This window comes from Anopheles coluzzii, chromosome 3 (genome assembly GCF_943734685.1).
Source record: "Anopheles coluzzii chromosome 3, AcolN3, whole genome shotgun sequence".
In the NCBI taxonomy this organism is placed as follows: Eukaryota; Metazoa; Arthropoda; class Insecta; order Diptera; family Culicidae; genus Anopheles; species Anopheles coluzzii.
The window spans coordinates 88,708,683-88,722,284 of NC_064671.1; the positions used below are offsets into that span (position 1 = coordinate 88,708,683).

Sequence of the window (13,602 nt, forward strand, 5' to 3'; positions counted from 1 at the left end):
GGCTTGAACCCATGACGGGCATGTTATTGAGTCGTTTGAGTTGACGACTGTACCACGGGACCGCCCCAAAATTATAAGTATATAGTATAAATCACAGCTGGGATGTTTGCATTTTTTTTACGCTTTTTCGTAGATGTAAATATTAAAACAATAAGATGTACGTAGGTAATATTGAAGATAAACCTTTTGTTTAGCAATAATAAATGAATACTTCAATTTATCCTCTCACCGATGTATTCAACTCGTTTGTTCCATCGTTTGTTTCCTGTGTTGTCATTTCTGCTTCCTCAATCAAGAGCGCAACAATTCACCCGTACCACGTGTTTGCATGTGCTATTCAATTATCAAACCATAACATTTACGCACTACGGGACAGCGAACAGAAGGAAACAAAATAATGCAGATGAACATTCACGCACGCCTTATAAAAGTATGACTTTAATTAATCACGCAATCTATCGACACACCGACACCATGCATCCAATGCACTCCAATGCCGATCTCGACCCGAGTCGTGCTTATAGTCGACACGTGCTGCAGCCGGCCCCTGCAACGCCGGAAAAGCTAAAGGAAACGCACTTGTACACCTATCAAAATTAATTAAACCAAAACTTTACATTCATACCGACACCCGACAACGAACGGCAAGGAATGGTACGACTTGTCACAGAGGCAAACGGAAGGGCCAGAAACGGGACGGGACTTGTTTGCTTTAAAAACCTTTGTCACCAAGGCACCGACGATGACGAGGGCGGGCGTGAACCGTAGCTCTATCGTGCGCTCAACCGACAAACGTGTGACTATCGTGCGTGCAGCACTGTGTTTGTCTGCCAATCGATGGTGTGCCAGCCCAAAGGGGTGTGTAATCCATCCGGGTGAAGTGGATACCGGCATGACAAAACATACCGCCCCGGGGGCACCGCCTGCTAAACACGCAGCACGCCCTTCGGTAGTTGGCAAAGAGGACATTTCCGGCCCCCGAGGACGTTCGTCAGCACTTTGACTACGGCCGCTCGCACGCGTAAGTTGTGGCCATTTTTACGAGTACCTTCAGCTGTCCCTCCTGCTGCGCTCACCCGTTGCTGTCGCCCTTACACCTGTGTTCGCTGCCCGAGTTGTTGGATCCAACCCGACGCTGCCAACCGCCGGGTGATAAAATATCTGTGTAAGCATCAGCACCAGAGCCACCCAGGCCAGTCAGGCCCAAAGCCAACGCCAAAAAGTGGGCAGCAAGCACAAAGGGGAAGCACTCTTGTGTGTTTCGTTTCATAAATTTAATCAAAACTAATGACAACGGCGCATTAGTATGCCAAGTCAGATTTTACCAATTAATTCTGCGCCGCGTCTCCACGCCGTGGCCACTTTCAAGCATCATCGTGCATCGAGGGCCCAGGACCAGACGTTGCGATGCGCAACCAACAGCATGTCCTCTATTTGGTGCCCATTCCATCCTACCGCCCCCTCCCCGGAACGCAAATGGAGAAAGTTTTGGAACTGGAAGAAGACAAAAAGAAAAGAAAAAGCAGCAGTAAAAAATTACCACCCCAAACAACACTTTCCTGAGCGCCAAACCCCCGAGAGCCAACCGGTAGAGAAAGCTAATGATTGTTTCGTAAATTCGAGAACACGACGCAAAACACTACTCTGCTGCTGCTGCTGTTGCTGCTGCTGTGTGCAGCGGGTGCTGCAAATGTGTTGCATCGCTTGTCCGTTCGCAAACCCAACCCAACGCGAGAGGTTGATCGATGGAAGTGAGCCACACCGCGGGAAAAGGCGGAAACGTTCCATTTGTCAAAACCTGGGCCGGGTGGCAGAAAAGCACAGACGAGACGAAAGTGCACACACACACATATACAAACACAGCAAAATAACCAGGCTGCTTTCTGGTAATTAGCGACAGGAAATTTATTCATTCGAAACGCTTGTTGAAGGGAATGATGGAGCTGTTGTTTGCTGTCCTTTTGCTGTAACAATGTTACAGCACAAAAGGAGATGGTAGCTTAGGCAAGTGGGAGAGAAAACATTTGCAAGGGTGATTAATTTAAAGAGAGAGAGCGATGCAGTTTTTTTTAACTTTTTTCCTGTAAATTGTTTAACATGAAAGCTGAGATATTGAGGCACGGCAACAGATTGCTTGCTTTTTCAATTCGTTCTACCGAGGTTCAGTGAAATATTCCCTTGGCGTAGCAGGGAAGATACATGGCTTAGTAACATGGTCATCGAAAGGTTTAAAGTCTAGTATAAATCTAGCTTGATCGAACGACTTGAATGACTGTACTGGTGTGGAGTATAAGGCAATTTATAACGCTCAGACAACCAAACCCATTGATGACTTACATAGTTAATTAGTTGCTATTTAAACATTCAAAACAAAGAATAACATCGTAATCAAGGTGATAGGAATCGAGAGCAACTTACACAAAATACTAATCTGTTACGGTATCATTCTCTCTAGGTCTAGTGCTTCAAAGGCAATCCCTGTTTAGTGTACTAAATATTAAAGAGCACAAACAAAGTTTTGAATAAACGATGTTCTCTTCTATTGTGCATATGTGTTCAAGTATTTTCCCTCGCTCATACAACCCCGAAGAGATTCGTCAAGATTTGGACAATGTCTTAAAGGAGCAAATAGGCTCAAACTTCAGCCAAGCTTCAAACGGCAGTGAAAATTCCGCAGGCTACAGCTCGCAATTTTGACATAGTGCATCCTGAAATTCATACCATGAAACTGAATCTCATGTTGTCAATCATACTCCTGCATCCTCATGTTGTCAGCACTAGTGATGGGGGTAAAGTTGGCAAAAATCCGGAGTCGACTCCGATTCGACTCCGAAAATTTCAAAAATTTACTCCGCAAGGTAGTTCCAACCAGCATTATCGTCTAGAGTCGGACCCTTTCTCTGAGTCATCCGGATTCGGAGTCGGAGTCGTCTGGAGTTGGAGTTTTTCAAAGTCATCTGGAGTCGGAGTCGTCCGGAATCTTAGCCGGCATTGAAGTCGACCGGAGTCGATCGGAGTCGAAATGTACCAGAATCAACGAGAGTCAGTGAGTGTCTGGGTTGGGGATCGCCGGTTCAAGGATGATAATACAAAGCATTGCTGTCGTCGCTAAGCGCTACTCTTAGAAGCAAAAGCCTATTTACAAAGAGCACAGAGAAAGCAAAAGATGAAAAATCCGACTCTGGACGACACCCCCATGACTCCGAATGACTCCTACTTCGGGCGGAGCTAGTGATTCCGGTTTTGACGAAGTCGGAATCAAACTAACAATAACCGGAGTCAGATCAGGACTGAGCTCCAGATTACGATCCAGATCACACTGACTTCAACACGTGACCGGTGTAGTTCGAACAATTCAAATATCACCGTTTTCCATTGTTTCTTAGTAGTTTTGGAGCTACGCTTGTTCATGTTTGATTCATCAGTTATCTATATGATATTCCCATACAACAGTTAATGTCATTATTTTCAAGCTTAGATCTTGATATACTCGTAGAAATTGGAAATTAGAACATCATTTTAAAACCCACATTACTGGACATTCATGAAAAATCGATTTTTTAATGGCCGGCTTCTAAAAGACCGGACGAGGATCATTTCCTACATTTTACAAATTAATCTTTTTCAGCTATCAGATTTGACTAGGGAGTATATTTAATAGTAATCCTACTAATCCAAGCTTTTGTTTCAGATTCTACAGGCTGTTAATTTCTTTTAATCCGTTTGAATTAAAATAACTATTCCTCATTGTTTCCTTAGCAATTTAATGGACTTCATTGCTCAACCGAAACCAGTGTAATTATCTAATAATCAATGGCTAATAAACAGATCCACTCGCAAACAACTCTCCCACGAGGTACAGCAAAACAAAAGCGCAATCTCTACACCGAACGGCCAATCATCACAAAACCGACATGATGATGCATGATGTCACACCGTTACGCGTCCCCTCCCCACTCGACCAGTGAGCTGTCTGTGCTGGGAACGGGCCCACTAAGGCCACACTAAACCATTCATCTAACGACCCAGAGGCACTCGCCATCCTGTCAGCTTTCGGTCCGAGCTTAATTGAATTGAACCATCCAACTGACCGCATCCGTCGGAACAGCCGTAGTCCTAGCCGTGAGCAGACATTATCTTACCACGATCCCCACAGCAGCAGCAGCAGTAGCAGCAGCATCCAACGGCCTTGCGGTAAACCATTTCTTCCTCCTTTCTTTGCTCCTCAAACCCACCCATCCGCTTTCTTTCCGTTTAATGCCGTGGCTTTCGTTTGCTGCTACCTCCCTCCCAAAAGATTCTACCGTAAATCTCTTGGCGCTTCGTCTTTTTTACGACCACTTCCTCCAAGGTGTAGAATACCACACCACACAACGCAAAGAGTGAGCAAAACACTTGCAAAACTTTATGTTAATTGTCATAAAGGATTACGGGCTCGTGAAACAAAAGCGTAAAGTTGACTAGACGCCGGCCGACGGTAGAGAGCTTACCGTGCACTGTTTCTCGTTCCACGGACTGGAAGTATCGCACAGTAGTAGTAGAAGTAGCAGTAGCTCAGCAGTAAGGTTTTCCTCGTCAAACCTCAAAGCCTAGGACCAAAATCGCACTCCTGACGAGCGCCTTCCAGCGTGCGAAGTAAAGGAGGGCGTGTGAAGAAAAAACGACCACCCGAAACAAGAAAGTGAGTGTTGTAATTTATCTTGATAATTTATGAGGTGTCGTTTCCATCCACCAGCGACGAAGGATCCGATGGAGGGACGGTCCGCCAGGGTCCTGAAATTGGCCAACCAACTTACATACTCTCTTTCACTCTTCTTCTCCCACTTTCTCTAACCCACACCCAGCTGAAGACCACTAAAAGCGGGATTAGAGAACGCTTGCAGGAATACCGCCCGCTTAACCGCGCAAGAAGGAAGAATGCAAGAATTGCCGGGTCTTCCCGTTTATACATACGCGCCCATTCTTATCCCACATCCCACACACACACACGGCCACCACTCAGCGGTAATGATCCCAATTTACTTACGCCCGTGAGCCAACACCCGAGCACACTGCATCCAAAAGTGCACCTGCACCACTTGGTTTTGGTGGACTTGTAGACTGGTCCTCTAACTTCGAAAAGACAAGAAAAAAGTGCAAGCACGTGCGACACCCAAAAGAAAGTGTGAACTTTCGTGCGGCCGTAACCTAACTTTGGACCAACAATCTGGGCGGCGGCGGAATATTGGAGAAGGAAAGAGAAATCTTTCTACCGTACCAACGCCTTCCGACGGCTGCTTAAGGAGGATTAAGAATGCGTTAGTTCTTGGTTTGTTCTTTTGGGGTTTACTACAATGCTAACCAAAAATGGAACGGGGTGCTCTGTTAGTTTCGAGATTTGACCGAAAGGCGTGAGCGTTGGGAACGGTCTCACGTCCAGACGGGCGCCAACAGCTCCGACCAACCGACAGTGGACTGCGTCCCTAGTCACGTTCTTCCGTTTATCTTGGGCCATTTGCAACTTTGCCGGTGGGCAACCCGGTGCCACTTGCAAGCAAGTCGTTCGCTTCAAGCAAGCTGCCACTGTGTGTTTTGTGGTTCAAGTTATTTCAATGCTTCTCTACATCTACCTTAAGACACCTAACCAACGAAACGAAACGAAACAAAACCTCACATAAAAAAAATCCAACAACCATGGTGCAAATTTTGCGCGTGCATTTGCAAGCGTAGACTAACAACGCAATGGTGGCCGTGGTGCGTGTAGCGGCCGTAGTGCCTTGAAGAAAGGTGTCGCACTCGTTCGCTTGCTTGCCTTTGAAATGCAAATACAGATGAGACTGTAGAGAAGAAGAAGAACGCACATTTTGCACAGCAAGTAATTAGGAAAGTAGCCTCGCAGGTATTAATCACATTTTCTCGTCTAACTCAAGGTAATGGAACGCTAACTGGAGTTTCCCTTTCTTCGCAGAAGTACAAAGCGTTTAGCGGCATTTGCAAACCAAGGTATCGTCGAAAGGCGGAAGAAAGAAACCCGCAGCTTACCTTGAGGAGTAGAATTAGCTTTTGTTACTTAATGAAAAAACAAGATACTATTTCTAGGAATACACAAAGCACGACGCAATTACACTAAAAGGATACGGTGCATTGCACATTGAATGACTAGCCGAGTAGTGAAGTAGATAGACATGTCGAATGTTTGTGGTATTTTAGACACTACAGGTACAAAAGTGTTTTTCTAAACGACAAGAAGCATTTGTCATCATTCACCACAAATGCTTTCAATTTATCCATTCGCCAGCAATAGAAAACAGGAACGGTGTGCTAACAGAATGATACCTGGGGCTGTAAGCCTCAAATGCAAAGTTTTCTAAAGAAGCCGTAACAGAAACTGCGAAATAAATAACATTCCATGTCACGTTTCAAGCAGAAAGTGTGCGATGAAACAATAAATGCTGCATAGTAGTGACGACTTCAACGCAAAATGATGCTTCTCGCAACTGATTCTCACGCTTTCTGTAGAGTGAGAAAAACACTGCTACAGTTAGATGGACGAGCAAACTTCCTCCAAACACAAAGCTAACAGACGAAATAGTGTCACTGCCACAAAGGGGCTGGTGCTGTCTGGCGCTGGACTTCGATGGAAATGCGCGTTGTCTTGAAACGAGTCCGTGCTCGGAAGGATTTACTATAGGTTTGGAATTCGTGCCGCTCCGCTATGGATGGTACCATTAATGTCCATTTTTTTTGCACCGACATTACCTTTCGGACCAATCTGGTCATAATCATAATTGAAGAAAAATAAGTATCTCGTGGTACTGTCGTCAACTCGCAGACTTAATGCCCGTCATCGGTTCAAACCTCGAATGGACCGTGACCATATACGTAAAACCAAAAACCGTATAACCAATTAGACACTGAAAGCCAAGCACACTAATGGAAAGGCAGGGTTTGACTCGGTTGTTGTACCAAAGAAGAAAAAGAAGAAGAAGAAGAAGAAGAAGAAGAAGAATAAGAATAAGAAGAAGAATAAGAAGAAGAAGAAGAAGAAGAAGAAGAAGAAGAAGAAGAAGAAGAAGAAGAAGAAGAAGAAGAAGAAGAAGAAGAAGAAGAAGAAGAAGAAGAAGAAGAAGAAGAAGAAAAGGAAAAAGAAGAAGAAGAAGAAGAAGAAGAAGAAGAAGAAGAAGAAGAAGAAGAAGAAGAAAAGGAAGGAGAAGAAAAGGAATAAGAAGAAGAAGAAGAATAAAAAAGGAATAAGAAGAGGAAGAATAAGAAGAAGAAGAAGAAGAAGAAGAAGAAGAAGAAGAAGAAGAAGAAGAAGAAGAAGAAGAAGAAGAAGAAGAAGAAGAAGAAGAAGAAGAAGAAGAAGAAGAAGAAGAAGAAGAAGAAGAAGAAATGCGTGGGTAATAAATGTAATAGTACATGAATAGAAAAATACAACAACACAATAAAATGATCAAAGAAAATCATTCATAATAATAAAAAAAGCATAAAAGAAATACATTTAACTGTAGAAATACAGAAGTTGATAAATAAATGAAACGAAATTGAGACTAAGAAAGATATCTGAAAGCAAAAGATGGACGGTGCAAAATATGCAAAAAACATTCCATCGTCGAGTATTCTTAGTAGGATATTTAAATTGAAAAGATACAAATAGACCTTGCTTTTAACGTGGATAGAACAGGAAGCAGTTGATGCACTGTAACGAAAATAGTGTGAGAAAAGCGTCCTTTTACGCACCAGTTCCTGTTCCAGAGCAGAAAAATAGTGGAATACCTACTACCGTCTAACGAGCCCGTGTAGCATAATGATGACGATACAGAGATGGACCGGCACAAATAAAACAGTACCACTAGCAGGGAGTTGAAACGAGCCCGCTGGGAGGATAACAAAAACTACAACGCAGAGATAACACACACACACACTCTCTCCTGCTTTCGTTGTTGGCACTTTTCCTTCGATTTTCTTCGAAACGGTGCACAAAACCGCGCCCCCGGGGTGGTACTAGGTTTGGCATGCAGACCCGTCAAAGTATGCAAATTACAGCAAATAAATTCACACACCCATTCCGGCCCGACTCACAAGGAAAAATGAAGATGCTACGGTAGGCGAGGTAGAAAGGGCAACACAGCCACAGCATCGTTTCCGTACGTTGTTTTCTCAGTGACGCGTTGCCATGTCCGCCTTCTTCCGTACCGAGCGGCCCAACCGACGCAACCGAAACACCTTCAACTCGGTGCAAAACGGTACCCAAAACGGGCATCACCCGAAACCCGGAGATGCGAAATAAAACAGGTGAAAATGAAGATAAACTCACACACAATCACACACATACATGCACGTGTAGCATAATGTGTAAAACAGCTAGCATGTTAAATAATCAAAAAGCCATTCCGTCTGTCGCCATCTGTACCGTCGTCGTTGTGTCACTTAGTCAAGTCCGGGAGCACCGTCATGCTATCATCAGGCTACCGGAGTATCTCGCACCATCTTGCAAACAATTGCGTTCCATTGGGCTGGGCTTGAAGGTCCCCCGGTCCGTCCACACCACCATTATGGTGATGTTCTGCCACGACAGTAGTCCTTCGCTTATCATCGCACCGTTGATATGGTCCGCACTTTGGCACTCAGACATGGGCACACGGGCATGCTCGTCAGCAATTTCTTCCCCGGAGAACGAAACGACCAGTTGTGCTGCTCCCACAAACCCACAAACGAGCAGGTTGTAGGAATGTATCATAAAAACGCTGAGATTTTATGAGAATTGATAGGTTAAAAGAACAATGCGCTCCAGCGGTTGACATGAAAAAGGTGTACTAAATTTACATACCTTTCCATGTTTTATGTGCGCGCGAGAGTTCCTTTTGCGGAGAGTGCACTCTTCCGAGCTCATAACACCGACCGGGATTTATAGCAAAGCTATCAATTTTGCCGATCGTAATGATTCATCATCTCAAAAACTGCGATAATAACACAACCCACAGGGAGCAAAACATCAAGAGAGTGCGAGCGCTAGCGTCCCGAGGCCATTCTTCAAATTCAATTATGAGTGTCAATTTAGCGATCCAGAAAGTGAGTCTTAAAATAATAATTTCCCACCATTGTGACCGCCCCGGAATCACGTTGACCGAGGACGTTTGCGCTCTAAAACTTGTAAAGCTCTTAAACCACAGCGCGACAAAATCACCCAGCAGACTGCACTGTCTCGATCATAATTCAGTCATCCTGAGTGTGCTGGATGGAAGTAGAGCGCGAAACTTTTGCCCTCTCCCCTCGTACTGGCACCGGATTGCACCGGAGCGAGATTGTAAAGTTTAATGGTAGAAGATTTTTCTTTACGACCTTTACCCCCGGGGGGTGAAAGCTCTCGGTTCTGCCACGTTCGAGTGGCTTTTTAGTGGCCTGGTGATGTCAATTTTCACGATTTTCCAATGTTTGATGCTTTTCTGTGGCACTATTCCGTCCGAGGGCACTCTACTGTTCGGAACGAACGAGCAACAGGTCGTTCTTGGGCTAGATGCTAAAACACAGGAAAGTTTAGCTTCCTGCCTGAGTGGAGGGAAAGTTTTAACCGAATTAGTAAACACTTTCCCAAAGAACTGGAAGGGTTTCCATTTAGCACTTGCTTGAAGTTAGTTGCAATGTATTCTATAGCAAGGGGAGGCAACTGTCGCCTCGCAATCCAATCTAAATAAAAAAAACACTAAAGACAAAGCTAAAACAGATATTTTTTTCAATTTGTTTGAACAAATGCTAGTCTCTCTATTCCTATTCTCTATCGACTTACCTGTAAATCCGCCAAGGAAGTCACCAATATCCCAAATTCTCCTAGGACTGCAACACATCCGGCACACCCGGCAGGTGAAGAAACAGTCTCGGTGACATTTACATACAGCTAACGAGCTGTCAGCAGTGTGATCCGAGCATCCGAGCAAGCCGAGAGTTTGTCGCGGTGGAAGAGATGAATCAACATACCATTGGAAACTATCCTCGTGCGAACAAGAAAAGGGACCATTGTGCTACAAAATGCACCAGCAGTGTACGCGGGGACATCTTCTTTCCGGTGTTACGATCCATCACATCAGTCTATTCCTCGTCTGTTAGATACTTCCGGTGTTGGGGAGTGAACTGCTGAAAGAAGAAAAAAGTATTGTGCATCTTCCGAGACGGAGTGTGATAGTGCTGTTTTGTTTTGTTGGGCGTTGAAGAGGAGCATTGTGGTTGACGCGAGCGCGTTAGTGTGTAAATCGAAATTGAACGAGTTTCGGTGTGAGTGACAAAGGCGCGCTAGACGTGGGGGCCCGAATACTACTCCACCGCGAGGTAAGGATCTTGCGCTCACCGTGTTGTTACGAATCACGATCTGGAAAGATAAATTCCCTCTCCTACTTCCAGATTGCTGTCGGCTCCTCGGCGCCATTGTGCCATGATCCGGAGTAGTGGAATGGAAAAGCACAAAACACATCTTCCGGACTGCCGGAAGCTTAACGTCACCGATGGAATCCCCGGCCCCCCTCCGGCTTGTTGTTGTTGCACGTGCTGCAGTACCTTTTTAAAAAGGGGAGCGAGGTATTTTCTTACGTTCGTCTTTACGACGCAAAGCGAGACGTCCTCAACAAAACGTCCCACACACACAGGCAGGCAGGCGTTTGTGGTTGCGTGCCCGGTGCAAGTGCATCTCGCCACACCGTCAGAGAGATAAATTATACGAACATGTAGATACACACACAAGCACGCACACGGCCTCCCCCGTGTGGGCGGAAATCAAGAAATGCATCAAGAAAGCTGTGCCGTTCGGGGCCGCCTTTTGCGCCATACTTTCTTCGGGGATTTTTATGCCTTTTTTGCCAGCCCCTCTCTAACCCGGTGTGACGCTTACGCCGGTACACATTTCATTTCTGCCGGATACGCCGCAAATGCCTTCGTCGCCCCGAGACCGGAGATACCACCCTCGGTTCCTCGGAACCCTCCTCGACGGAAGCTACCCACACACATGCATAAATGTTTGCACAGGAACCGGATGAGCGATGGAATTTGTACCGCAAAGAAAGCAAACGCTAACTTCTTGCACTTCATTTCTCGTGCACTATAAATGCAATCTCGCAGAAGGTTTCATTGCATCCGCCTGTCGGCATCGTTTAAAAGCGAACGTGTGTGTGTGTATGTACATTTCCATCGGTACCAGCTGTCGGAAAGCTCAGGATGGCGTCTTGGATTATTACTGCGGGTTTGGTTTTGTGTGTGAATTTTTACTTCTCTCTCTCTCTCTCTCTCTGTTCCGCTCAACTAAACTACACCAAACTTAACACAATTCAAAAACTGGAATCAAACGGAAAGTTTTTCCATTATGTGCTGCACAAACAGCAATTTACTGTAAACTACCACTACTACTACTACTACTGTGGGTGTTGCTTTTCATTTCCAGTAATGCATGCGGTTGACGCGCTACCTTCGCACGAAAACTATCTTTCCGGATTGCATTTGTCTCAACGGAAGGCAGAAAGACGAAAGAGTGAAGCTATGCCTCAAAATCCTTAACAACCAAAACGGAATGCGATAAATGGGCTAATTTGTTCGTATGGAAACACTACACTTTGCAGTCTTGGAATGCCGGCACGGGAATGGTAAGTGGGATGAGATGTTACCTAAAATTGTGAAACTTTTCGTCTGAATCTTTCCGGTCGGAATTAATGTTGCTAAGTAATAACGCGCTGGTTTCTGGCTGATGGCTCCAGTAAGGAAAGACGGTTAACATTATGCATATTTTCCGTGGAAAAGAAAAGTTGATACCTCAGAATTATAGCTACTTTCAATTGCTTGCACGGTTTCGAAGTAATTCTTTTCAGTTTTTAGTTGGTCTTTAAGCGCGATGGAGTCCTAAACTACTTTATATCGTTGAACATCGATGGGCTTGTCCCCTCTATACCAAATATCTATTGTCTTTGGAGGAACTTGTAGATCTTCTATCAGTGCTTTCAAACCAACTCCCTTCAATCGATCATGTGAGCGCTGTTTTATACTTCTTACTTTCTTCCGAAATGGTTTCACCGAACTAATTAAGTATATAAACACTGTGCCCGACAAAGAAAACTAATACAGCAGTGGAAGTGAGCAATACAAATGTTGAAGATTAAAAATTCGAAAGTCAAATAGTTGCTCAAAATGGAATCATTCTGGTATTAACGCATTCAAAGGAAGAGAATCAGCATAGCTGTTCTGAGGCTCTTATCACTGAAGTCAGACCTCCAGAAGTATACACTGTACAGAAGACAAGGGGACAACTAAATTGAAATGGAAGAGATGACCATCTGTAAAATGGGATCTTTCATCCCAAATTTGAGACATTGCAAGAAATCTCATGGTGACTTCAAAGCTCCAACTCTTTGGCATGAAATGTTTTTTTAAGAATCAGATTAATTTTGACCAATTTTGAAAGGAGCATTGACACTTTTATCGTAATGTCCTGGTAGTCTTAAAACAGCTTCATCGCGAAGTGGACAGCGAAAGCTGTCGTTTGAGTCGCGCAATATTTAATAGATTTGGATCTAAAATGAAGAAGTCATCTGAGTAGAGCCTGGAGCAAAGCATATTACTTAAAGTTAGGTTTTACTAGGTCTTAATTTTAAACCTTTTAAAACGCCACACAAACACCATATTAAACCAAAGCGGCTTTCATGGACATAAATACGACGGTTCATGTTGACTCTTTCATTTCATTCAAGTTCTCAGAGATGGCAGTTTTGTTTTTCAAACAAAAAAGTCCAAGGCTTCCAATGTTCCTGAGAACTTCAAATGTTCTTCAATGTTCAGTTGTTTGTTTTCTCTTTGGGAGTTCTGTGAATTTTCCATGGATCCAACTAATGTAGCACTTCTTGTAATAACTACCATCCAGCCCCTTGAAAACCATGAGAAAAATGCATTTCTGTGGCTCTTTTTACCTTTAAATTAAAACTCCTTTTCCCATTAATGATATCTTGACAAGGGAAGCAAAGCACTCCTCTCTCCGGAATGATAGTTAAAACTTTGTTTTCATTGCACTTTTCACCCATTTTGCTGTTTGTCAATCACCTCTACCTCTAATGACATCGCCACTTCACAAACGTAGTGCATCCTACCGCCATCACCATCCGCTTCTTAACGACACCGAAACCTTTGCGAGAAACTGATCCGAAGATGGTCTCACCGGTGCCGAGGGAAAACCGCAACCGTGACATCGCAATTCGCTCGGTCGTCCCGTATTATCAAAACCACCCCGTTTGGTGAACCGTGCGGGCCCACACGCGTATCCAAGCCGATGAAACACCGCTGAAATAATGCAGATTCCTTGTACCGGATGGAACCGAAGGTATTAGCGGATAAGGCGACCACGACGATGATGACAACGCCTCGCACCAAGATAGACATCTTTTCACGCTCGAGAGAGCAGCCCCGTACGTAGCCGCAACACCGCACTGTAGCCGAGCGTCGAACAACCGTCTTCTGCACGGTACAACGGTGCTAGCAAATGCATTAAATTCCAGCCGTTTGAACCCCACCCTCCCCCCACCCTCAGGCTTGCAACCATGCAGCAAGGGGATTACATGGTCGGGCAAAACTTAAATCCAAAGCAAACCCCAATCCCAA

At 44.6% G+C, this 13,602-nt stretch overlaps 2 protein-coding genes and 1 long non-coding RNA gene across 3 annotated transcripts in view; 1 reads left to right on the plus strand and 2 right to left on the minus strand.

The window, feature by feature from the left end:
- LOC120955150 (1-acylglycerol-3-phosphate O-acyltransferase Pnpla3-like) overlaps nt 1-13,602 on the minus strand; it is a 209,451-nt gene that overhangs the window by 162,508 nt on the left and 33,341 nt on the right. The gene's annotated exons all lie outside the window — the stretch shown is intronic.
- Nucleotides 1-13,602, minus strand: part of LOC120956844 (mRNA (2'-O-methyladenosine-N(6)-)-methyltransferase) — a 218,602-nt gene that overhangs the window by 111,427 nt on the left and 93,573 nt on the right. The window lies entirely within an intron of this gene.
- Nucleotides 9,794-11,915, plus strand: LOC120958280 (uncharacterized). Its single transcript, XR_005752024.2, has 3 exons — nt 9,794-10,302; nt 10,375-10,548; nt 11,405-11,915. It is a non-coding gene; the product is annotated as an uncharacterized LOC120958280 (long non-coding RNA).